Genomic DNA, 27862 nt, shown 5'->3' with positions numbered 1-27862 from the left:
CATAGAGCGGCAGTGTACACTAGTAGCGTCTGGATCCACTCAGCGTTTGCTAACGTATTGATCGGTCCTGGAAGCGAGGTGAGTCTCCCTGTATCCCATTCTACTGAGTATGGGTTATACAGCACTAAAGTCTCTATCTATCTTTTGAGTACGAATAGTTAGACAAGTGTCTATTGCATATGAGTCTGTATACATTTACTATTGTTTATTTCGCATTTGCGTCTAAATACGTTAGATCTGTTTAAACATGATTAGTAATATGTTCTACATACTTAAAATGTAGTTGATGATGTGCTCATATTGCTTAATATACTAATGTATAACATGTGACTGACTGCTAGTGTGATTGCTGACTTTACTATATTTCTGTCAGTTTGTTTATTCTGATCCTCAATGCTGGTGCATGGGTAGGGTCGGATTGTGTTTCACTTTAAGAAATTTAAAGTGATTACAGTCACAAATTGTGTAGTACACTGTGGAAGTGTTGATTATTTATCATGTCTAAGAGCGGCAAAGGTGAGGAAGGTACACTCACAGCAACACCAACACTCATATCATGTTTGTCTTGCAAAAATGTGTTATCCTCTCAGGATCTGGTTCAGGATGGTTTATGTGCAAATTGTTTTAGCTTTTATCAGGGGTTAATGAAAAATACAAGGCAGATTCAGGTACAGATGGATCCACCTTGGGCTTTGTTTGCACAGACTTTATCCAGTATAGCTGAACAGATAATTCCTCCAACTCCTGTACCAGGGATAGGTTACACTATTAACCCTTACATGCAGCTCCCCACCTATGGTATATCACCTCCAGCAGCAGCTTCTCAAAAGAAACAAGCTGATAAACTGGTGGTAAGTAAATCTTCACCTTCACAGGCTACACATGAATTAGATGAGAATTCATCAGAAGATGAAAGCTCAATTAATTCTACTTCGGAATACGAAGAGGAGGAGGAAGGTTTCAGCTCAGTGGATATAGCTGAGTTAATTAAAGCAATGAAAGCCATTCTAGCCTTAGAGGAGTCAGCAGAGCCTGTGTTACAAACCAAGGTACCTGTGTTTAAACGTCCCAAAACAGTTAAAACGGAGTTTCCAGGGTCAGATCAGCTGACGGAAATTATGGAAGATGCTTGGGCTACGCCCAATAAGAAGTTTAGTATTCCTAAGAAATGGAATTCCAATTTTCCTCTTCCAGCTGGGAATTGTTTAAAAAGGGAGGTGGCTCCTAAAGTAGATATGCATGTAATTCGATTAGTGCGAAAATCTACATTACCTTTGCATTCAACATCATTAAATGATGTCACAGATAGGAGAGTGGATGGTTTTCTAAAAAACATTTTTTCCCTGTCTGGGGCAGTCATAATGCCATCCATGGCTTCAGCTTGGATAGCAAAGGCAGTGGCTGCCTGGGCTGATGCATTGGAGGGGGATTTTTCTATAGCTTCTAGAGAGCAAAAATCCCATATAGCTCATATAAAACAGGCTGCAATGTTCCTGGAAGAAGCAGCATTGGATATGGGTACTATTGCCTCCAGGGCATAGGCTTCAACAATAGCTGCTCGCAGAGCAGTTTGGCTACGTACATGGAAAGCTGATTCAGAATCTAAGAAGGTTTTGGAATCGTTACCTTTTTCTGGAGATATTCTTTTTGGTAAAGAATTGACAGATATTCTGGAGTCAGAAGCAGACTCCAAGAAAGTCAAGTTTCCTTCCACATACAATTTCAAACCTAAAGTTCTGGCTTTTCTGCACTTTCGGTCTCAAGGAAAAGTTAAAGGAAATAGTGATGGCAAGCAGGCCCAATACAACAAGTCTGGTAAGACTAAAAAGCATTGGGCTACCAGAGGACCGGTTGGGAAGACAGATTATAAACCATCAGCCTGATGGTGCAGGCCTCCACCTGGGTGACCCCAGGGTGGGGGGCCAACTTCTTCAGTTTGCACAGATCTGGCAGCAGTCTACAACAGATGCCTGAGTGCAGGAAGCGGTATCTCTAGGTTATGCTTTTGCCTTCAAGAAGCACCCTCCTCAAAGGTTTTTTTGTACCAGCCCGTCTCGGGTAGTGACAAAAGCCAGGGCTTTGTTAGATGCAGTTCAGAAATTGCTTCACTCAGGAGTAGTCATACCAGTTCCTCCTGCACATCGGGGACAGAGTTTTTACTCCAAACTGTTTTTAGTTCAGAAGCCAAATGGGTCTTTTCGGCCCATTCTCAATCTCAAAGTACTGAACAAATACATTTGGGTACCTCTGTTTCACATGGAGACATTACGTTCCATCATTTTGGCCATGGAACCAGGGTATTATATGGTATCCCTGGATATACAGGATGCTTACCTACATGCTCCTATAGCACTGTCCCATCAGTACTATCTCAGGTTTGCTATCCTCCAACATCATTTTTAGTTCCAGGCCCTACCTTTTGGGTTAGCCACAGCTCCCAGAGTATTTACCAAGATTATGGTGGTAATGGCAGCTTATCTCCGCCAGCAGGGGATAAGAATTTTTCCATACCTTGACGATCTTTTAATCCTGGCACAGATGCAGGATTTGCTCTTATGTCATCTGCAACAGACAATAACGTGTCTGCAGAACCTCGGGTGGCTCATTAAACTGGGCAAAATCATCTCTGGTTCCATCACAACAGATGACTCACTTTTGATCTGTACTGGATTCAGGTCTTGATAAGTTTACCTCTGAACAAGATATCCAAGGTCCAGTCAAAGATTCAGGACTTGTTACACAGTCAAAAGGTATCCATTCACGCAGCAGTGCGCGTGATGGGTTTGATGGTGTCAACATTCGACATGGTGGAGTACGCACAATTCCACTCGGGGCATTTGCAGCGTCTGATTCTTGCCAAATGGAATGGGTTGCATCAGACGATAAAAACACAGACCATGTCTCTTACGATAGAAGTAAGAAGGTCATTAGCCTGGTGGCTACAGACATCCCATCTGGACAAGGGGAGACCCCTTTGGATATCAGATTGGGAAATTCTGACGACAGACGCCAGTCTCCAGGGCTAGGGAGCAGTGACAGGAAGGTTGTGTTTTCAGGGACAATGGACCAAGGAATAAATTTGCCTGCCAATAAACATATTGGAACTTCGGGCCATATACATGGCACTGATTCAGGCAAAGGGCATTCTTTGGGGAAAACCAGTCTAGATCGACTTGGACAATGCGTACCTCAACCATCAGGAAGGAACTCGCAGCCAAAAAGCGATGAAGGAGGAAAGTCAAATACTAAAGTGGGCAGAACTTCATCATTCAGCCTTGTCAGCAGTGTTCGTTCCGGGAGTCCTAAACTGGGAAGCGGACTTTCTCAGTCGACACGCCATTCAGGCAAGCAAATGGTCTCTACACCCGGAGGTCTTCCAGATTCTAGTAGACAAGTGGGGATTGCCAGAGATAGATCTCATGGCGTCCCGTCTGAACAACAAAGTTCTCGCATACGGGTCAAGAACAAAGAATCCAGAGCGATCTTTGTGGATGCCCTGTCGGTGAGATGGGACTTTCATCTGGCTTATGTGTTTCCTCCAATCACCCTATTACCCAGGGTGGTGAGAGAGATAAAGCAAGAGAAAGGTGCCGTGATACTAATAGCTCGGGCTTGGCCCAGAAGACATTGGTACACAGATCTGCAGAGGATGTCGATGGATGTTCAACTTCTGCTCCCTCAACTACTGATGCAGGGTCCTTGTTGTCACAGACATCTGGATCGACTGTCTTTGACCGCGTAGCTCTTGAAACCTCTATTCTGACGTCAAGAGGATTCTCACGACAGGTAATTCAAACTATGCTCAGAGCAAGGAAACCTTCCTCAGTTCGCATTTATCACCTATTTCTCTGATGTCCTAAGTGGATGCTGGGGACTCCGTCAGGACCATGGGGATCAGCGGCTCCGCAGGAGACAGGGCACAAAACTAAAGCTTTAGGATCAGGTGGTGTGTACTGGCTCCTCCCCCTATGACCCTCCTCCAAGCCTCAGTTAGGTTTTTGTGCCCGTCCGAGCAGGGTGCAATCTAGGTGGCTCTCTTAAGGAGCTGCTTAGAAAAAGTTTTTAGGTTTCTTATTTTCAGTGAGTCCTGCTGGCAACAGGCTCACTGCATCGAGGGACTTAGGGGAGAGAAGTTCAACTCACCTGCGTGCAGGATGGATTGGCTTCTTAGGCTACTGGACACCATTAGCTCCAGAGGGAGTCGGAACACAGGTCTCACCCTGGGGTTCGTCCCGGAGCCGCGCCGCCGACCCCCCTTGCAGATGCTGAAGATTGAAGGTCCAGAAACCGGCGGCAGAAGGCTTTTCAGTCTTCATGAAGGTAGCGCACAGCACTGCAGCTGTGCGCCATTGTTGTCACACACTTCACACCAACGGTCACGGAGGGTGCAGGGCGTTGCTGGGGGCGCCCTGGGCAGCAATGTATAATACCTTATTCTGGCAAAAAATACATCACATATAGCCCCTGGAGGCTATATGGATGTATTTAACCCCTGCCAGGTCTCAGAAAAACGGGAGAAGAAGCCCGCCGAAAAGGGGGCGGGGCCTATTCTCCTCAGCACACAGCGCCATTTTCCCTCACAGAAATGCTGGTGGGAAGGCTCCCAGGCTCTCCCCTGCACTGCACTACAGAAACAGGGTTAAAACAGAGAGGGGGGGCACTTATTTGGCGATATGTATATATATATTAAAATGCTATAAGGGGAAAAACACTTATATAAAGGTTGTCCCTGTATAATATAGCGTTTTTGGTGTGTGCTGGCAAACTCTCCCTCTGTCTCCCCAAAGGGCTAGTGGGGTCCTGTCCTCTATCAGAGCATTCCCTGTGTGTGTGCTGTGTGTCGGTACTTGTGTGTCGACATGTATGAGGACGATGTTGGTGAGGAGGCGGAGCAATTGCCGGTAATGGTGATGTCACTCTCTAGGGAGTCGACACCGGAATGGATGGCTTATTTAAGGAATTACGTGATAATGTCAACACGCTGCAAGGTCGGTTGACGACATGAGACGGCCGGCAAACCAATTAGTACCTGTCCAGGCGTCTAAAACACCGTCAGGGGCGTTAAAACGTCCTTTTACCTCAGTCGGTCGACACGGACACTGACTCCAGTGTCGACGGTGAAGAAACAAACGTATTTTCCTTTAGGGCCACACGTTACTTGTTAAGGGCAATGAAGGAGATGTTACATATTTCTGATACTACAAGTACCACAAAAAAGGGTATTATGTGGAGTGTGAAAAAACTACATGTGGTTTTTCCTGAATCAGATAAATTAAATGAAGTGTGTGATGATGCGTGGGTTTCCCCCGATAGAAAATTATTGGCGGTATACCCTTTCCCGCCAGAAGTTATGGCGCGTTGGGAAACACACCTTAGGGTGGATAAGGCGCTCACACGCTTATAAAAACAAGTGGCGTTACCGTCTCCAGATACGGACGCCCTCAAGGAGCCAACTGATAGGAGGTTGGAAAATATCCTAAAAAGTATATACACACATACTGGTGTTATACTGCGACCAGCGATCGCCTCAGCCTGGATGGGCAGCGCTGGGGTGGCTTGGTCGGATTCCCTGACTGGAAATATTGATACCCTTGACAGGGACAGTATTTTATTGACTATAGAGCATTTAAAAGATGCATTTCTATATATGTGAAACTCTGGCATCAAGAGTAAGTGCGATGTCCATATCTGCCAGACGATGTTTATGGACACGACAGTGGTCAGGTGATGCAGATTCCAAACGGCACATGGAAGTATTGCCGTATAAAGGGGAGGAGTTATTTGGGGTCGGTCCATCGGACCTGGTGGCCACGGCAACAGCTAGAAAATCCACCTTTTTTACCCCAAGTCACATCTCAGCAGAAAAAGACATAGTCTTTTCAGCCTCAGTCCTTTCGTCCCCATAATATCTGCCCAGGGATAGAGGTAAGGGAAGAAGACTGCAGCAGGCAGCCCATTCCCAGGAACAGAAGCCTTCCACCGCTTCTGCCAAGTCCTCAGCATGACGCTGGGGCCGTACAAACAGGTGCGGTGGGGGGTCGTCTCAAGAGTTTCAGCACGCAGTGGGCTCACTCGCAAGTGGACCCCTGGATCCTACAAGTAGTATCCCAGGGGTACAGATTGGAAATTCGAGACGTCTCCCCCTCGCAGGTTCCTGAAGTTTGCTTTACCAACGTCTACCTCCGACAGGGAGGCAGTATTGGAAACAATTCACAAGCTGTATTCCCAGCAGGTGATAATCAAAGTACCCCTCCTACAACAAGTAAAGGGGTATTATTCCACACTATATTGTGGTACTGAAGCCAGACGGCTAGGTGAGACCTATTCTAAATGGAGTCACTCAGAGCAGTGATAGCGAACCAGGAAGAAGGGGACTATATGGTGTCCCTGGACATCAAGGATGCTTACCTCCATGTCCAAATTTGCCCTTCTCACAAAGGGTACCTCAGGTTCGTGGTACAAAACTGTCACTATCAGTTTCAGACGCTGCCGTTTGGATTGTCCACGGCACCCCGGGTCTTTACCAAGGTAATGGCCGAAATGATGATTCTTCTTCAAAGAAAAGGCGTCTTAATTATCCCTTACTTGGACGATCTCCTGATAAGGGCAAGGTCCAGAGAACAGTTGGAGGTTTGAGTAGCACTATCTCAAGTAGTTCTACGACAGCACGGGTGGATTCTAAATATTCCAAAATCGCAGCTGTCTCCAACGACACGTCTGCTGTCCCTAGGGATGATTCTGGACACAGTCCAGAAAAAGGTGTTTCTCCCGGAGGAGAAAGCCAGGGAGTTATCCGAGCTAGTCAGGAACCTCCAAAAACCAGGAAAAGTGTCAGTGCATCATTGCACAAGGGTCCTGGGAAAAATGGTGGCTTCTTACGAAGCGATTCCATTCGGCAGATTTCACGCAAGAACTTTTCAGTGGGATCTGCTGGACAAATGGTCCGGATCGCATCTTCAGATGCATCAGCGGATAACCCTGTCTCCAAGGACAAGGGTGTCTCTTCTGTGGTGGCTGCAGAGTGCTCATCTACTAAAGGGCCACAGTTATGCATTCAGGACTGGGTCCTGGTGACCACGGATTCCAGCTTGAAAGGCTGGGGAGCTGTCACACAGGGAAAAAATTTCCAGGGAGTGTGATCAAGTCTGGGGACTTCTCTCCGCATAAATATACTGGAGCTAAGAGCAATTTACAATGCTCTAAGCTTAGCAAGACCTCTGCTTCAAGGTCAGCCGGTATTGATCCAGTGGGACAACATCACGGCAGTCGCCCACGTAAACAGACAGGGCGGCACAAGAAGCAGGAGGACAATGGCAGAAACTGCAAGGATTCTTCGCTGGGCGGAAAATCATGTGATAGCACTGTCAGCAGTTTTTCATTCCGGGAGTGGACAACTGGGAAGCAGACTTCCTCAGCACGACCTCCACCCGGGAGAGTGGGGACTTCATCGAGAAGTTTTTTCCACATGATTGTGCACCGTTGGGAAAGACCAAAGGTGGACATGATGGCGTCCCGCCTGAACAAAAAACTGGACAGGTATTGCGCCAGGTCAAGAGACCCTCAGGCAATAGCTGTGGACGTTCTGGTAACACCATGGGTGTACCAGTCGGTGTATGTGTTCCCTCCTCTGCTTCTCATACCAAAGGTACTGAGAATTATAAGACGTAGAGGAGTAAGAACTATACTCGTGGCTCCGGATGGGCCAAGAAGGACTTGGTACCCGGAACTTCAAGAGATGCTCACAGAGGACTCAGGGCCTCTGCCGATAAGAAGGGACTTGCTTCAGCAAGTACCATGTCTGTTCCAAGACTTACCGCGGCTGCGTTTGACGGCATGGCGGTTGAACGCCGGATCCTAAGGGAAAAAGGCATTCCGGAAGAGGTCATTCCTACCCTGGTCAAAGCCAGGAAGGAGGTGACCGCACAACATTATCACCACATGTGGCGAAAATTTGTTGCGTGGTGTGAGGCCAGGAAGGCCCCACGAAGAAATTTCAACTCGGTCGATTCCTGCATTTCCTGCAAACAGGAGTGTCTATGGGCCTCAAATTGGGGTCCATTAAGGTTCAAATTTCGGCCCTGTCGATTTTCTTCCAGAAAGAATTGGCTTCAGTTCCTGAAGTCCAGAAATTTGACAAGGGAGTACTGCATATACAACCCCCTTTTGTGCCTCCAGTGGCACTGTGGGATCTCAACGTAGTCCTGGGATTCCTCAAATCACGTTGGTTTAAACCGCTCAAATCTGTGGATTTGAAATATCTCACATGGAAAGTGACCATGATGTTGGCCCTGGCCTCGGCCAGGCGAGTGTCAGAATTGGCGGCTTTGTCTCACAAAAGCCCATATCTGATTGTCCATTCGGACAGGGCAGAGCTGCGGACTCGTCCCCAGTTTCTCCCTAAGGTGGTGTCAGCGTTTCATCTGAACCAGCTTATTGTGGTACCTGTGGCTACTAGAGACTTGGAGGACTCCAAGTTGCTAGATGTTGTCAGGGCCCTGAAAATATAGATTTCCAGGACGGCTGGAGTCAGGAAAACTGACTTGCTGTTATCCTGTATGCACCCAAAAAACTGGGTGCTCTTGCTTCTAAGCAGACGATTGCTAGTTGAATGTGTAGTACAATTCAGCTTGCACATTCTGTGGCAGGACTGCCACAGCCAAAATATATAAATGCCCATTCCACAAGGAAGGTGGGCTCATCTTGGGCGACTGCCCGAGGGGTCTCGGCTTTACAACTTTGCCGAGCTGCTACTTGGTCAGGGGCACACCCTGGCTGAGGAGGACCTGGAGTTCTCTCACTCGGTGCTGCAGAGTCATCCGCACTCTCCCGCCCGTTTGGGAGCTTTGGTATAATCCCCATGGTCCTGACGGAGTCCCCAGCATCCACTTAGGACGTCAGAGAAAATAAGATTTTACTTACCGATAAATCTATTTCTCGTAGTCCGTAGTGGATGCTAGGCGCCCATCCCAAGTGCGGATTGTCTGCAATACTTGTACATAGTTATTGTTACAAAAAAATCGGGTTGTTATTGTTGTGAGCCGTCTGTTCAGAGGCTCCTACGTTTGTCATACTGTTAACTGGGTTTAGATCACAAGTTATACGGTGTGATTGGTGTGGCTGGTATGAGTCTTACCCGGGATTCAATATCCTTCCTTATTGTGTACGCTCGTCCGGGCACAGTATCCTAACTGAGGCTTGGAGGAGGGTCATAGGGGGAGGAGCCAGTACACACCACCTGATCCTAAAGCTTTAGTTTTGTGCCCTGTCTCCTGCGGAGCCGCTGATCCCCATGGTCCTGACGGAGTCCCCAGCATCCACTACGGACTACGAGAAATAGATTTATCGGTAAGTAAAATCTTATTATTTATTGGTGCAGTGAACGGAAAATGGACCCTGAGGCTTACAGAGTTTCCAGGGTCTTAGCATTCCTTCAGGCAGGAATGGATAAAGGTTTGAAGGTGGCTTCCTTGAGAGTGCAAGTGTCAGCATTGACTGTATGGTTCCAAAAGAAAATTGCCAATTTACAGGATGTGCGTACTTTTTTCCAGGGAATGCTGCGCATTCAACCTCCTTTTGTTCCTCCTACAGTGCCTTGGGACTTAAGTCTAGTCCTGAAAGCCCTTCAAGTTTCCCCGTTTGAACCACTTAATAAAGTGGATCTTAAATGGTTGACAGCTAAAGTTCTCTTTCTACTGGCTGTGGTGTCGGTTAGAAGAGTATCAGATTTAGGGGCATTATCATGTCGTTCCCCATTTCTGATTATTATTTTTTTATCCAGATAAAGCAGTTCTCAGTACTAGATCTGGGTATCTTCCGAAGGTGGTGTCTAAATTCCACCTTAATAAAGAAATTGTAGTCCCGGCTTTCCAGGTACCGGGCCTTTCTGCAGGAGATGCCTCACTGGACGTGGTCCGTGCATTAAGGATCTACGTGGATCATACCAGTGCCATCAGAAAGACAGATTCTCTCTTCATTCTCTACGGATTTCACAAGAGAGGATGGCCTGCTGATAAGCAGACACTGGCAAGATGGCTTCGGATGATGATTTCAGAAGCATATTCTCAGGCTGATCTCCATGTGCCGGCTAATGTCTCTGCTCACTCTACTCGTGAGGTAGGTACATCATGGGCAGCACAACTTGGTGCTTCACCAGAACAGATATGTAGCCACATGGTCTTCCATTAACACATTCATTAGACATTATTATGCCTTGGATACCTTAGCCTCTCATGACGCTGACTTCTCCTGTCCAATCAGGAGCGTCCCCACCACTAAATTGCTTTGGGAAATCCCATTGTTATCCTGTAGATAACCTGTGGACCGTGCCGGAGAAATATACGTTATTGTAAGATCTTACCATTGATAACGGTATTTCTCCTAAGTCCACAGGAACCACAGGGATCCCACCCTGAAGCACCTGATTTGATGCTCCTTTTACTCACTAACCTCTTCCTTCTTGTACGGAAGGGTGTGCATCTATGATGCTCCTGCCTTGAGCTTTGGAATACAACTGATTTGACTGAGCGAGGAGGCGGGGATATATGGACGGGCCTGTTGCATGCTGGGAAGCCGGAAAAGCTTTGACCGATTGGTGCAAATCCACTGTCGCCTCATCATTTCCCATTGTTATCCTGTGGATCCTGTGGACTTAGGAGAAATACCTTTATCAACGGTAAGTTCTTACCATAACGTATGTATATCAGACATTCACTTCCTGGCCTCTCAATACATTACTTTTACTTCCTGGCCTCTCAATCACTGCATGTCGGGTGCAAAGCTCATTACAGGAGCAAATCCTATGATTTCACAGATGCCCTGTAATCCTGTCAGCACAAATCATACTAGATCAACATAGAATCTGTGCTACATAATGCTTCCATTATCTTCTCTAGTATATTTGAATATGTAATGATTAGTTATTGGTTTTAACAATAATCCCTACTAATATATGGAACATTCTATTTAAAATAAGGGTATTACTAAAAGTGTTAGAAATGCAGATCTTCCACTATTATCAGTGTTATAGGCCCTACACACTTGGCGATATTCTGAAAGATATGAACGATCTCGTTCAGAAATGAACGAGAACTCGTTCATATCTTTCAGTGTGGAGACTCCAGCGATGAACGATGCGCGGCCCTGCGCTCGTTCATCGCTGATCTCCCGTCGGCTGTGCATGCAGGCCAATATGGACGATCTCGTCCATATTTGCCTGCACTTCAATGCAGCCGGGTGACGGGGGGAGTGAAGAAACTTCACTCCCCCCGTCACTGCCCCCCCGCCGCCGGGTTGCTCGTCGGCCGTCGGGCACCTCGGCGGCACATCGCCGAGTGAGTAGGGCCCCTTACAGCACTGAACAAAAGGGTCAGCATTAATTAATTACCCGAGACGTTTGCAGAAGTGAACAGATGTGCCATAAATGAGCACTAGAGGGCACTGTAGACCATTCGGATACTGTTTACATGCTGTCACGTTCGTGAATATTCAGTTTTAAGATACAGTAGTCACTCTCACCAAGATTTCGTCTGTGGAACAAGCTTCATAGGAAACATTCTGATTTCAGTAATGTTCCTTTGAACACAAAATTTCCATACTGGAAAAAGCACAGCGGGCACAGATGCACATTAGACTGGGAAATGCAAAAAAAAAAAAAATTGTTGATGTAGGGGAAATAATACAGTATACTACTAGATGTTATATTTCTGTTACTGAAAATCTGCATATTAGCGGCACCCAGCTGATAGCCCCATGAGTTTTGGGGAGGGTGGGGTATAGTATGGAGGCTTTACTCCAGACTGAAATGCAATGGTTTAGAACAGGGGTTATCAACATGTGGCCCTCCAGTTGCTGTGGAACTACACATCCCAGCAAGCCCTGCCATAGTGTTGCCATTAGGGCATGCTAAACCTATAGCAGAGTATGCTGGGATGTGTAGTTCCACAGCAGCTGGAGGGCAGCATGTGGAATAACCCTGGAACCCCTCTCACCCAAATAAGCAAAAGTCCCTCATATTCATCCTATCAGTACTCCTGCTTGTATCAGTGGCTCCATATCAGGTTACATAGTTCAGAAAAGAAACCACTGAGGGGTCTATTTACTAAGGCTTAGATGGAGATAAAGTCGACAGAGATAAAGTTCCAGCCAATCAGCTCCTAACTGCCATGTCACAGGCTGGGTTTGAAAAATGACAGGAGCTGATTGGCTGGTACTTTATCTCCATTTACTTTATCTCCGTCCAAGGCTTAGTAAATAGACCCCTAAATTCTGAAATGTGTTTCTCTAGAGAAAACCAGGCAACTCTCCTATACCCCTTTTTCACGGCGCAATAACCCGGGTTATTGCTGGGTCTGCCCAGGTCGTGACTTGGTGGAAAAGGGTCCTTGAAAAATGACTCTGGTCCAGTGACCCGCATAGCTACCAGGGTTGGACCCGGGAAGAACCCGGGTAACTGTGCAGTGTAAACGGGTGAACCTGGGTCATCCAACTGGTATCCCGTCTATAGATCTACACTGAAAAGGTCTACAGTCAATAGGTCGATCACTAATGGACGACATGCATTAGAATGACCAAGTCAAAAGGTCGACATGTAAAAGGAAGACAACTCAAAAGGTAGACAGGGTCAAAAGGACGACATCACAATGGTTGACACAAGTATTTTAAATTAATTTAAACTTTTTCATACTTTACCATCGACGTGGACTACGATTGGGAATAGTAACCTTGCCCGAAGCATGATGAGCGAAACGGAACACTAATGGGGCTTGTTTGTGGCAGAAGAGTTACAAAACAGCACAAAAAAACAAAAAGAAATAGTGTCTACCTATGTTGTGTCGACCATTTCCATGTCGATTTTTCTACTTTCTACCTATTCCATGTCGACCATTAATGGTTGACCTATTGACTGCAGACCTTTTTAGTGTAGAGCTAATAATCCACACCCCATCTAACCCGGGTCCCGTTAAAAGCCTATGGAGAGCCACACCCCTGGCGCTTGGTGATGATGTAATCTAGCATCGGCAGAACGGTCTGAAAGGGGTTTTTACCCCCCAATGTGCCGGGTACAGCCTGCGGTGTGAATTGTGAGTGTTCAGAACCCCAGTTCGGACCTGACATTTTGATGGAAAAGGAATTGGTGGCCTGGTCTTGGTAGCAGAGCCAGTGTGGCAGTCTCTCTGCCATGTTTTGTGGAACACTGATGAACAGTAAAATGTAATCGCTGTGTAACAATTCATATATAATCCTCTTTACATAAATCATTTGTCTGTCTTGTAAGTAAATCTCTCTGCGCTTCTATCTGTGTCACTTTGTATCATCACATTACGTAAGGGCTCCCTTTATTTCTGGTAGAATAATTGATAAATGCAGCATAGATGGAGTCAAGTGATGCCTATAGTAGGTTTTATTCCTGTCCTGGTCTCCTCCCTGTTACAGAATAAATGGTCACATTATTATCAGCCAATCCCGTAACTGGTCTAGGTGTCTTGCTTCGTTATCCTTGAAAGTCATTGCATTTTTTTTTTTAACGTAACCCCTGGTAATCGTTGCTGACACGATCAGCGGGTGGTTACCACTCAGATGTTAAACAGGATAAGTGTCCATCTTCTCTAAGCAGATTAGACAGCTTCACGTGCGCTGGTACTGTATTGGGAGACATGGACTATGCAGGAAAATACACTCATATAGGCAAATAGACTGCAACAAAGACGGTATCCCTCTCTCCGTGTTTTTGTCTGACTATAGAAATGTATGATCACATAATTACATTCTGCTGCAAATAATCGCTACTACGGTGATTGCGCCATTATTCCCAAAGAGAGTTGTGTTCTTTATGGTCATGTTATGATGCATAAAAACAACAGATAATAGTTCCTCCGCACTTATCCTTCAGGGTATATAACCAGAAATTTCTTAAAATGTCTAGAATGTCCGTAGAAACTCAGTCCACTTATTCAAAATAAATAGTCACTTAAAATAGGTGCAAATATCCACATAAAAAGTCAAAATTCAGTCAATTTCGTATCTCCTCTTCACACAAACGGTGGGAAAACATAGTGTATTCCGTACAAGTTTAATGTTTAAAATTCAGAAAACAATTGTATAAACATGTGTACCGTAAGCAACCTTCAAAGGAAGGCGGAGTAAAAAGCGTATAGGGGCTATTTTTATAGCTTCCCCTATTTACTGTACGCTTTTTACTCTGCCTTCCTGTGACGTTTGCTTCTGCTACACATGTTTATACAATTGTTTTGTGAATTTTAAACATTAAACTTGTACTTGAGATAAGAAATTGACTGAATTTTTACTTTTTATGTGGATATTTGCACCTATTTTAAGTGAATTTATTTTGATTAAGTGAACTGCATATCTACGGACATTCTAGACATTTTTTTTTTTAAATCAGGTATTTTTTTATTGTTTTGCAAGAGAAAAACAGAAAAAAACAAAACAAAAAAGAACATTATAACAAACAATTCTAATAAACAGTTACAAAATCAAATTTGTGCTTTGTAAGTAGTTCTTCTACATATTAAGTGCGTTATGTGGATATAGGACACAGTCACATCCACTCATCAGAACACATCAAAACAAATATAGAAGAGTAATCTAGAGAATCAAGTATCGTGCTAGAATACATGAGAAGAAAATGAAGGGAGACGGGCCGGGCCATACCAGAAGCAGTACACCACTGCAACCGACACACAGGCTCATTATTTAAAGCAGGGGGTCAATAGAGTACGGGGAGTTCCTCCAAAGAGCCCAAATCTTATCAAATTTCAATAGAGAATTACGTTTAGTGTACATAAATCGTTCATGGGAAAGGGTAGAATTTATAAGGGCAACCCATTCAGCAGATGGTGGAGAAGCACCAGCCATCCAGGTGCGAGCGATACACACTCGGGCCAATGCTAGAACAATATTCACATAAAGGCAGGAGTGAAGTGGGAGGCAGTCCCTCAAATCAAGACCAAAAATACAGATACGCGGAGTCAACAACGGGATCCAAACACCCGTCCGGGCTATAGACTTGACATTCTAGACATTTTAAGAAATTTCTGGTTATATACCCTGAAGGATAAGTGCGCAGGAAATATTATCTGTTGTTTTTGTCTTACTATTGTGATTGGTTGAGTCACATTTAGTTCCAGCAGCCTATTCGCTAGCAGGGCGCGCAGGTGTTTGAAATATCTTTTTGTACATATTATGATGCATGCCGTTGTATAGAAGCCACGCATATACAGTATATGTAGCAGTTATATTTTATCAGACTCATTAGATGTTCTAGGGCGGCATTCATTTTGCAATTAGGGGCAGATGTATCAAATCTTGGATAGAGCTAAAGTAGCAACGAATCCGCTCCTAAATGCTACGTTCCAGGCTGTGTTTGAAAAATGAGAGGAGCTGGTTGGTTAGTAGTTTATCTCTCCAAGCTTTGATAAATCCCCCCTAAGGCTTTCAGCAGCATTCAGTCATCTGAAGATGGAAGTTAAATAGTACTATTTGTGCTCTATGAATGTTACTGGCCCTGACCATGGAACCTAATTTATATTGTATATACTATATTTGAGTTCCTGTAATGTAAAGTGCTTTTAAATGTGTGGACCTTTCTCATCTATCCTATGGAGCTTTGCAATGCAGGCAATGTATTAGGTTGTGTGGCTCAGGCCCTGTATTATCCATCAGTGAATATAAGGCGTTAGGAGCTGGCATATGTTGCTGATAAAAACCTCACAGTGGGGGGATCTGGCAGAGCTACCTGTTAGCAGCTTAACTCGGAGCACTTTCAGGTTAATCGTTCAGAAACTGCTGTGATTTCTCCTTCCACAACAGGATCTGGATCTAGCAGCTGACAAATACATTGTATTACCAGGTCTTGCGTGCGGCACAGACAGGCATCCATGTAAGCTGCTCCTGGGATCATACGCCATGCAGTGGCTAGCAGTGTTGGCTGGTAACTAGTTTGTAGAAACCCATTCAGTTGGAGGCCGTTAGCTGCAGCAATGCAGGCAAGTAGGCAGCCTGTGATTATGGGTTACAATGAGAGGATGGGGGCAGAGCCTAGCAATGGGAAAATGAGAAGCGTCATGAAGATGCCTAATAATCAGCTGATGAACTTAAAGCAAAACTGGTCACTTGAAGTACTTTACTGATATATCCCGTGAGATATAATTGAACGCTGATTAATTATTTTCGTTATAAAAACGACTCTGGTTTTGTACTGATATTCACATTCTTATAGTATTTACTGTAGCTTACGTGGCAGGTTGTATTGTTCTGTAACATCTGTCCTAACCTGTAGCTAACACATCTGCAATATATTAAAACGAAGCACCAGAACTGAATACAGTGAAATCTTTAAATGTTTTTGCACTGAACTAAATTGCCCGGTTTTGGTTTTTGCATATGAATTATTTTTTTAGTAAAGCTTTTTAAATATGCTGCATTTATTCATTTATTGCAGTTATTTATGTAGTCTATGCATATTCTGCAGCACTGTGCAGAGCATATTTGCCCATTCTCATCAATCCTTGCCCCAGCGGAGCTTAAAGTCTATGGGGGTAATTCTGAGTTGATCGCAGCATCATATTTGTTAGCAGTTGGGCAAAACCACGTGCACTGCAGGTGTGGCAGATATAACATGTGCAGAGAGAGTTAGATTTGGGTGGATTATATTGTGTCTGTGCAGGGTAACTACTGGCTGCTTTATTTTTACACTGCAATTTAGATTTCAGTTTGAACACACCCCACCCAAATCTATCTCTCTCTGCAAATGTTATATCTGCCCCCATCCCCCAGCCAATTCACCTACCACTATATTTCTGGGTTGTGGTAGGAAACCAGAGAACCTGGAGGAAGACCTCATTGCTGATAGGTAGCTGCCCAGTTTCAGTATTGTTCTCAAAAGTGTAGGTAAAAGAAGCTTAAATTGCAGTAAAATGAAGCATGCCCATACCATGTACAGATGGGGACTATACACCTGGAATTTGAGAATACTAAGATAGTTGAAGAGGGCCATGAGAAGCTATTGGTGTAATGCAGACCTACGCAATGAACACTTTCTTGACCCTGAAGTGAGGGAATCTGTGTGTCATTCAACATAATGTAATGTAACTCGGACTTTAAATAAGCATTAATGGAGTATATGGGGAACATCAAGGGTGTATAAAAAAAATTTAAAAAAAGGGTAACTGGAAGTTTTTTCCATCCTGACACATTGCTCGTGGTGCTTCGGGGTCTGCCGGGATGTCCTTTGTTATGATTAGCCACAGACCCTGTTTGCCGGAACATTTCCACCCAAGACAGGATAGTTTTGTTTGATGGTGCAGGTCTCTGGGAATTGTCCTGGAACCCAGTTGTTACAGATGCCAAGGAAGACCCGCCATTCCGTCCTGTCCCGTAACTTCGGAAATAATGTTCCACACACCATGCACATTCCTGAATGGCGTACTGTGGCATACCGGCTGTCACTGAATGTCTTCTGTATCACATAAGATACACATACAAGTTTCAGTTACCTTTTATTTTTTTTAAACACCCTGTAGAATTGGCTGTTCACATTCAGTTAAGGGCCCCAACAGGCTTAATGTTCACACGTTACACTGAGTGGTTGCATGGACAACCTAGAGCTCCTACTCGGTGTCTGTTATTGGCTGGAAGGCAGCGGTTGGGTAATGTAGGCTCAGTGCCCATGTACACACACCATTAGGTGGTGATCACATCTATGCTCTAATTCTCCCTTGGGTGCACTATCCATTAGGATTCCATTACAGTGTTTAGTGATACAAACAAATGGAAAAGTTTTATGTTTTATTGATTATTATTATTTTTTTAACTATTTAACTTTTCGATAACCAGCGTCTGTCGTCTTTTATTTCAACGACTGTAGAGGCAGGTTATTTCATTTAACAATAAGACATTTTTCATAAACCTAACAGTAAATAAAAGAAATCATATTGTTCTTTGTAGAAATCGAGTGTGTGTGTGTGTGTGTGTGTGTGTGTGTGTGTGTGTGTGTGTGTGTGTGTGTGTGTATATGTATGTATGTGTGCAGGTGTGGAACAAGATGCTACAAACTACTGTAACAATGCTTTCAAAGGTGGAAGTGTTAATAGTTTATTTCTCTAACGTCCTAAGTGGATGCTGGGGACTCCGTAAGGACCATGGGGAACAGCGGCTCCGCAGGAGACTGGGCACAAAGTAAAAGCTTTAGGACTAGCTGGTGTGCACTGGCTCCTCCCCCTATGACCCTCCTCCAAGCCTCAGTTAAGATTTTGTGCCCGAACGAGAAGGGTGCAATCTAGGTGGCTCTCCTGAGCTGCTTAGAGTAAAAGTTTCAATAGGTTTTTTTTTTATTTTCAGTGAGACCTGCTGGCAACAGGCTCACTGCATCGAGGGACTAAGGGGAGAAGAAGCGAACTCACCTGCGTGCAGAGTGGATTGGGCTTCTTAGGCGACTGGACATTAGCTCCAGAGGGACGATCACAGGTTCAGCCTGGATGGGTCCCGGAGCCGCGCCGCCGGCCCCCTTACAGAGCCAGAAGAGCGAAGAGGTCCGGAAAAATCGGCGGCAGAAGACGTTCCTGTCTTCAAATAAGGTAGCGCACAGCACCGCAGCTGTGCGCCATTGCTCTCAGCACACTTCACACTCCGGTCACTGAGGGTGCAGGGCGCTGGGGGGGAGCGCCCTGAGACGCAATAAAACACGTTTTAAACCTTATATGGCTAAAGAAATGCATCACATATAGCTCCTGGGCTATATGGATGCATTTAACCCCTGCCAGTTTTCCTAAAAAAAGCGGGAGAAAAGGCCGCCGTGAAGGGGGCGGAGCCTATCTCCTCAGCACACAAGCGCCATTTTCCCTCACAGCTCCGTTGGAGGGAAGCTCCCTGGCTCTCCCCTGCAGTCACTACACTACAGAAAGGGTTAAAAAAGAGAGGGGGGCACTAATTAGGCGCAGTATTAACTATACAGCAGCTATAAGGGGAAAAACACTTTTATATAAGGTTATCCCTGTATATATATAGCGCTCTGGTGTGTGCTGGCAAACTCTCCCTCTGTCTCCCCAAAGGGCTAGTGGGGTCCTGTCCTCTATCAGAGCATTCCCTGTGTGTGTGCTGTATGTCGGTACTTTTGTGTCGACATGTATGAGGAGAAAAATTATGTGGAGACGGAGCAGATTGCCTGTAATAGTGATGTCACCCCATAGGGGGTCGACACCTGAGTGGATGAACTGTTGGAAGAATTACGTGACAGTGTCAGCTCTGTATAAAAGACAGTGGTTGACATGAGACAGCCGGCTACTCAGCTTGTGCCTGTCCAGACGTCTCATAGGCCGTCAGGGGCTCTAAAGCGCCCGTTACCTCAGATGGCAGATATAGACGCCGACACGGATACTGACTCCAGTGTCGACGGTGAAGAGACAAATGTGACTTCCAGTAGGGCCACACGTTACATGATTGAGGCAATGAAAAATGTTTTACACATTTCTGATAATACGAGTACCACCAAAAAGGGGTATTATGTTCGGTGAGGAAAAACTACCTGTAGTTTTCCTAAATCTGAGAAATTAAATGAGGTGTGTGATGATGCGTGGGTTTCCCCCGATAACAACTGATAATTTCTAAAATGTTATTGGCATTATATCCTTTCCCGCCAGAGGTTAGAGTGCGTTGGGAAACACCCCCTAGGGTGGATAAAGCGCTCACACGCTTGTAAGGGCTCTACCTTCGCCTGAGATGGCCGCCCTTAAGGATCCTGCTGATAGAAAGCAGGAGGGTATCCTAAAAGGTATTTACACACATACTGGTGTTATACTGCGACCAGCAATCGCCTCAGCCTGGATGTGCAGTGCTGGGTTGGCGTGGTCGGATTCCCTGACTGAAAATATTGATACCCTAGATAGGGACAATATATTTTTGCCTATAGAGCATTTAAAAGATGCATTTCTATATATGCGTGATGCACAGCGGAATATTTGCCGACTGGCATCAAGTCTAAGTGCGTTGTCCATTTCTACCAGTAGAGGGTTATGGACACGTCAGTGGTCAGGTGATGCGTATTCCAAACGGCATTTGGAAGTATTGCTTTATTAAGGAGTTATTTGGGGTCGGTCTTTCAGACCTGGTGGCCACGGCAACAGCTGGGAATTCCACGTTTGTACCCCAGGTCACCTCTCAACATGAGAAGACGCCGTATTATCAGGCGCAGTCTTTTCGTGGACAAGCGGGCAAAAGGTTCCTCATTTCTGCCCCGTGACAGAGGGAGAGGAAAAAGGCTGCAGAAATCATCCAGTTCCCAGGAACAGAAACCCTCTCCCGCCTCTGCCAAGCCCTCAGTATACGTTGGGGCTTTACAAGCAGAATCAGGCACGGTAGGGGGCCCGTCTCAATGAATTTCAGCGCGCAGTGGGCTCACTCGCAAGTAGACCCCTGGATCCTTCAGGTGATATCTCAGGGGTACAAATTAGAATTCGAGACGTCTCCCCCTCGCCGTTTCCTAAAGTCGGCTTTACCAATGTCTCCTTCTGACAGGGAGACAGTTTTGGAAGCCATTCACAAGCTGTATTCCCAGCAGGTGATAATCAAGATACCCCTCCTGCAACAGGGAACGGGGTATTATTCCACACTGTTGTGGTACCGAAGCCGGACGGCTCGGTGAGACCGATTCTAAATCTAAAATCTTTGAACACTTACACACAGAGGTTCAAATTCAAGATTGAGTCACTCAGAGCAGTGATTGCGAACCTGGAAGAAGGGGACTACATGATGTCTCGGGACATCAAGGATGCTTACCTTCATGTAAAAATTTACCCTTCTCACCAAGGGTACCTCAGGTTTATGGTACAGAACTGTCACTATCAGTTCAGACGCTGCCGTATGGATGGTCCACGGCACCCCGGGTCTTTACCAAGGTAATGGCCGAAATGATGATATTCCTTCGAAGGAAGGGAATTTTAGTTATCCCTTACTTGGACAATTCCCTGATAAGGGTAAGATCCAGGGAACAGTTGGAGGTCGGTGTAGCACTATCTCAGGTAGTGTTGCGGCAGCACGATTGGATTCTCAATATTCCAAAATCGCACCTGGTTCCGACGACGTGTCTTCTGTTCCTAGGGATGATCCTGGACACAGTCCAGAAAAAGGTGTTTCTCCCGGAGGAGAAAGCCAGGGAGTTATCCGAGCTAGTCAGGAACCTCCTAAAACCGAGCCAAGTCTCAGTGCATCAATGCACAAGGGTTCTGGGTAAAATGGTGGCTTCCTACGAAGCAATCCCATTCGGCAGATTCCACGCAAGAACTTTCCAGTGGGACCTGCTGGACAAATGGTCCGGGTCGCATCTTCAGATGCATCAGCGGATAACCCTGTCACCAAGGACAAGGGTGTCCCTCCTGTGGTGGTTGCAGAGTGCTCATCTTCTAGAGGGCCGCAGATTAGGCATTCAGGACTGGGTCCTGGTGACCACGAATGCCAGCCTGCGAGGCTGGGGAGCAGTCACACAGGGAAGGAATATCCAGGGCTTATGGTCAAGCCTGGAGACATCACTTCACATAAATATCCTGAAGCTAAGGGACATTTACAATGCTCTAAGCTTAGCAAGACCTCTGCTTCAAGGTCAGCCGGTGTTGATCCAGTGGGACAACATCACGGCAGTCACCCACGTAAACAGACAGGGTGGCACAAGAAGCAGGAGGGCAATGGCAGAAGCTGCAAGGATTCTTCGCTGGGCGGAAAATCATGTGATAGCACTGTCAGCAGTATTCATTCCGGGAGTGGACAACTGGGAAGCAGACTTCCTCAGCACGACCTCCACCCGGGAGAGTGGGGACTTCACCCAGAAGTCTTCCACATGATTAAAGACTCGACAGGTATTGCGCCAGGTCCAGGGACCCTCAGGCAATAAGCTGTAGACGCTCTGGTAACACCGTGGGTGTACCAGTCAGGGTATGTGTTCCTTCCTCTGCCTCTCATACCCAAGGTACTGAGATTGATAAGATGGAGAGGAGTTAGCACTATATTCGTGGTTCCGGATTGGCCAAGAAGGACTTGGTAACCGGAACTTCAAGAGATGCTCACGGAGGATCCGTGGCCTCTACCTCTAAGAAGGGACCTGCTCCAGCAAGGACCCTGTCTGTTCCAAGATTTACCGCGGCTGCGTTTGACGGCATGGCGGTTGAACGCCGGATCCTGAAAAAAAAAAGGCATTCCGGATGAAGTCATCCCTATCCTGATCAAAGCCAGGAAGGATGTAACCGCAAAAACATTATCACCGCAATTGGCGAAAATATGTTGCGTGGTGCGAGGCCAGTAAGGCCCGACGGAGAAAATTCAACTGGGTCGATTCCTACATTTCCTGCAAACAGGAGTGTCTATGGGCCTGAAATTGGGGTCCATTAAGGTTCAAATTTCGGCCCTGTCAATTTTCTTCCAAAAAGGACTAGCTTCAGTCCCTGAAGTTCAGACGTTGTAAAAGGGGTACTGCATATACAGCCTCCTTTTGTGCCTCCAGTGGCACTTTGGGATCTCAATGTAGTTTTGGGTTCCAAAAGTCACATTGGTTGGAACCACTTAAATCTGTGGAGTTAAAATATCTCACAGGAAAAGTGGTCATGCTGTTGGCCCTGGCCTGGGCCAGGCGCGTGTCAGTATTGGCGGCTTTATCCTGAAAAAGCCCTTATCTGATTTTCCATTCGGACATGGCGGAATTGAGGACTCGTCCTCAGTTTCTCCCCAAGGTGGTTTCAGCGTTTCACCTGAACCAACCTATTTGTGGTGCCTGCGGCTACTAGGGACTTGGAGGATTCCAAGTTGCTGGACGTAGCCAGGGCCCTGAAAATATATGTTTCCAGGACGGCTGGAGTCAGAAAATCTGACTCGCTGTTTATCCTGTATGCACCCAACAAGCTGGGTGCTCCTGCTTCTAAGCAGACTATTGCTCGTTGGATTTGTAGTACAATTCAGCTTGCACATTCTGTGACAGGCCTGCCACAGCCAAAATCTGTAAAAGCCCATTCCACAAGGAAAGTGGGCTCATCTTGGGCGGCTGCCCGAGGAGTCTCGGCTTTACAACTTTGCCGAGCAGCTACTTGGTCAGGAGCAAATACGTTTGTAAAATTCTACAAAATTGATATCCTGGCTGAGGAGGACCTGGAGTTCTCTCATTTGGTGCTGCAGAGTCATCCGCACTCTCCCGCCCGTTTGGGAGCTTTGGTATAATCCCCATGGTCCTTACGGAGTCCCCAGCATCCACTTAGGACGTTAGAGAAAATAAGAATTTACTTACCGATAATTCTATTTCTCTAACGTCCTAGTGGATGCTGGGGACTCCGTCAGGACCATGGGGATTAGCGGCTCCGCAGGAGACAGGGCACAAAAATAAAGCTTTAGGATCAGGTGGTGTGCACTGGCTCCTCCCCCTATGACCCTCCTCCAAGCCTCAGTTAGGTTTTTGTGCCCGTCCGAGCAGGGTGCAATCTAGGTGGCTCTCCTAAAGAGCTGCTTAGAAAAAGTTTTTAGGTTTTTTATTTTCAGTGAGTCCTGCTGGCAACAGGCTCACTGCATCGAGGGACTTAGGGGAGAGAAATCAACTCACCTTCGTGCAGGATGGATTGGCTTCTTAGGCTACTGGACACCATTAGCTCCAGAGGGATCGAACACAGGCCCAGCCATGGAGTCCGGTCCCGGAGCCGCGCCGCCGACCCCCCTTGCAGATGCCGAAGAGAGGTCCAGAAGCAGGCGGCAGAAGACTTTTCAGTCTTCCTGAGGTAGCGCACAGCACTGCAGCTGTGCGCCATTGTTGTCAGCACACTTCACACAGCGGTCACGGAGGGTGCAGGGCGCTGGGGGGGCGCCCTGGGCAGCAATGTATAATACCTTTTTATGGCTAAAAAATACATCACATATAGCCCTTGAGGCTATATGGATGTATTTAACCCCTGCCAGATCTCACAAACTCCGGAGAAGAGCCCGCCGAAATAGGGGGCGGGGCTTATTTTCCTCAGCACACAGCGCCATTTTCCTGCTCAGCTCCGCTGTGAGGAAGGCTCCCAGGACTCTCCCCTGCACTGCACTGCAGAAACAGGGTAAAACAGAGAGGGGGGGCACTTTTTTTGGCGATATTACTATATATAAGCTGCTATAAGGATACAACACTTATATAGGGTTGTTCCCATATATATTATAGCGCTTGGGTGTGTGCTGGCAAACTCTCCCTCTGTCTCCCCAAAGGGCTAGTGGGGTCCTGTCTTCAATAGAGCATTCCCTGTGTGTCTGCTGTATGTCGGTACGTGTGTGTCGACATGTATGAGGACGATGTTGGTGTGGAGGCAGAGCAATTGCCGGTAATGGTGATGTCACCCCCCAGGGAGTCGACACCGGAATGGATGGCTTTGTTTATGGATTTACGTGATAATGTCAGCACATTACAAAAATCAGTTGACGACATGAGACGGCCGGCAAACCAGTTAGTACCTGCCCAGGCGTCTCAGACACCGTCAGGGGCTGTAAAACGCCCTTTACCTCAGTCGGTCGACACAGACCCAGACACGGACACTGAATCTAGTGTCGACGGTGAAGAAACAAACGTATTTTCCAGTAGGGCCACACGTTATATGATCACGGCAATGAAGGAGGCTTTGCATATCTCTGATACTACAAGTACCACAAAAAGGGGTATTATGTGGGGGGTGAAAAAACTACCTGTAGTTTTTCCTGAATCAGAGGAATTGAATGATGTATGTGATGAAGCGTGGGTTAACCCAGATAGAAAAGTGCTAATTTCAAAAAAGTTATTGGCATTATACCCTTTCCCGCCAGAGGTTAGGGCGCGCTGGGAAACACCCCCTAAGGTGGATAAGGCGCTCACACGCTTATCAAAACAAGTGGCGTTACCGTCTCCTGATACGGCCGCCCTCAAGGATCCAGCTGATAGGAGGCTGGAAACTACCCTAAAAAGTATATACACACATACTGGTGTTATACTGCGACCAGCCATCGCCTCAGCCTGGATGTGCAGTGCTGGGGTGGTCTGGTCGGATTCCCTGACTGAAAATATTGATACCCTGGATAGGGACAGTATTTTACAGACTTTAGAGCAATTAAAGGATGCTTTTCTTTATATGCGAGATGCTCAGAGGGATATTTGCACTCTGGCATCGAGAGTAAGTGCGATGTCCATATCTGCCAGAAGAAGTTTATGGACACGACAGTGGTCAGGTGATGCGGATTCCAAACGGCATATGGAAGTATTGCCGTATAAAGGGGAGGAATTATTTGGCGTCGGTCTATCGGATTTGGTGGCCACGGCAACTGCCGGGAAATCCACCTTTTTACCTCAGACCCCCTCCCAACAGAAAAAGACACCGTCTTTTCAGCCGCAGTCCTTTCGGTCCTATAAGAAGCGGGCAAAAGGACAGTCATATCTGCCCCGAGGCAGAGGAAAGGGTAAGAGAGGGCAGCAAGCAGCTCCTTCCCAGGAACAGAAGCCCTCCGCGGGTTCTGCAAAGCCCTCAGCATGACGCTGGGGCTTTACAAGCGGACTCAGGAACGGTGGGGGGTCGACTCAAGAATTTCAGCGCGCAGTGGGCTTGCTCACAGGTGGACCCCTGGATCCTGCAGGTAGTATCTCAGGGTTACAGGTTGGAATTCGAGAAGTCTCCCCCTCGCCGGTTCCTAAAGTCTGCTTTGCCAACGTCTCCCTCAGACAGGGCGACGGTATTGGAAGCCATTCACAAGCTGTTTTCTCAGCAGGTGATAGTCAAGGTACCCCTCCTACAACAGGAAAAGGGGTATTACTCCACGCTATTTGTGGTACCGAAGCCGGACGGCTCGGTAAGACCTATTCTAAATCTGAAATCTTTGAACCTGTACATACAAAAATTCAAGTTCAAGATGGAATCACTCAGAGCAGTGATAGCGAATCTGGAAGAAGGGGACTTTATGGTGTCCCTGGACATAAAAGATGCTTACCTGCATGTCCCAATTTGCCCTTCACATCAAGGGTACCTCAGGTTCGTGGTGCAAAACTGTCATTATCAGTTTCAGACGCTGCCGTTTGGATTGTCCACGGCACCTCGGGTCTTTACCAAGGTAATGGCCGAAATTATGATTCTTCTGCGAAGAAGAGGCGTATTAATTATCCCTTACTTGGACGATCTCCTGATAAGGGCAAGGTCCAGAGAACAGCTGGAGGACGGAGTAGCACTAACCCAAGTAGTGCTGCAACAACACGGGTGGATTCTGAATTTTCCAAAATCTCAGTTGACCCCGACAACACGTCTGCTGTTCCTGGGAATGATTCTGGACACGGTTCAGAAAAAGGTGTTTCCTCCGGAGGAGAAAGCCAAGGAGTTATCCGAACTTGTCAGGAACCTCCTAAAACCAGGAAAAGTGTCTGTGCATCAATGCACAAGAGTCCTGGGAAAGATGGTGGCTTCTTACGAAGCAATCCCATTCGGCAGATTCCACGCACGAACTTTTCAGTGGGATCTGCTGGACAAATGGTCCGGATCGCATCTGCAGATGCATCAGCGGATAACCTTATCGCCACGGACAAGGGTGTCTCTTCTGTGGTGGTTGCAGAGTGCTCATCTGTTAGAAGGCCGCAGATTCGGCATACAGGACTGGGTCCTGGTGACCACGGATGCCAGTCTGAGAGGCTGGGGAGCGGTCACACAGGGAAGAAACTTCCAGGGAGTATGGTCAAGCCTGGAGATGTCTCTTCACATAAATATACTGGAGCTAAGAGCGATTTACAATGCTCTAAGCCTGGCAAAACCCCTGCTTCAGGGTCAGCCGGTGTTGATCCAGTTGGACAACATCACGGCAGTCGCCCACGTAAATAGACAGGGCGGCACAAGAAGCAGGAGAGCAATGGCAGAAGCTGCAAGGATTCTTCGCTGGGCAGAAGATCATGTGATAGCACTGTCAGCAGTGTTCATTCCGGGAGTGGACAACTGGGAAGCAGACTTCCTCAGCAGACACGATCTACACCCGGGAGAGTGGGGACTTCATCCAGAAGTCTTCCACATGATTGTGAACCGTTGGGAAAAACCAAAGGTGGATATGATGGCGTCTCGCCTCCACAAAAAACTGGACAGGTATTGCGCCAGGTCAAGAGACCCTCAGGCAATAGCTGTGGACGCTCTGGTAACACCGTGGGTGTTCCAGTCAGTGTATGTGTTTCCTCCTCTGCCTCTCATACCCAAAGTACTGAGAATTATACGGCAAAGGGGAGTAAGAACGATACTCGTGGCTCCGGATTGGCCAAGAAGAACTTGGTACCCGGAACTTCAGGAGATGCTCACGGAAAATCCGTGGCCTCTACCTCTAAGACGGGACCTGATTCAGCAGGGACCGTGTCTATTCCAAGACTTACCGCGGCTGCGTTTGACGGCGTGGCGGTTGAACGCCGAATTCTAAGGGAAAAAGGCATTCCAGAAGAGGTCATTCCTACACTGGTTAAAGCCAGGAAGGAGGTGACTGCACAACATTATCACCGCATTTGGAGAAAATATGTTGCGTGGTGTGAGGCCAGGAAGGCCCCCACGGAGGAATTTCAATTGGGTCGATTCCTACATTTCCTGCAAACAGGATTGTCTATGGGCCTCAAGTTGTGGTCCATTAAGGTTCAAATTTCGGCCCTGTCGATTTTCTTCCAGAAAGAATTGGCTTCAGTTCCTGAAGTCCAGACTTTTGTAAAAGGAGTACTACATATACAGCCCCCGGTTGTGCCCCCAGTGGCTCCGTGGGACCTTAATGTAGTTTTGGATTTTCTCAAATCCCATTGGTTTGAGCCACTGAAATCGGCGGATTTGAAATATCTTACATGGAAAGTAACCATGCTACTGGCCCTGGCTTCAGCCAGGAG

General features: G+C 46.6%; 1 protein-coding gene across 2 annotated transcripts in view; it reads left to right on the top strand.

The window, feature by feature from the left end:
• Positions 1–27862, top strand: part of LOC135056644 (protein FRA10AC1) — a 330853-nt gene that overhangs the window by 273893 nt on the left and 29098 nt on the right. The gene's annotated exons all lie outside the window — the stretch shown is intronic.

Source organism: Pseudophryne corroboree, chromosome 3 (assembly GCF_028390025.1).
Source record: "Pseudophryne corroboree isolate aPseCor3 chromosome 3, aPseCor3.hap2, whole genome shotgun sequence".
NCBI lineage: Eukaryota > Metazoa > Chordata > Amphibia > Anura > Myobatrachidae > Pseudophryne > Pseudophryne corroboree.
The sequence above is the reverse complement of the archived record's forward strand: the minus strand, read 5'-3'. Positions and strand labels throughout refer to the sequence as shown.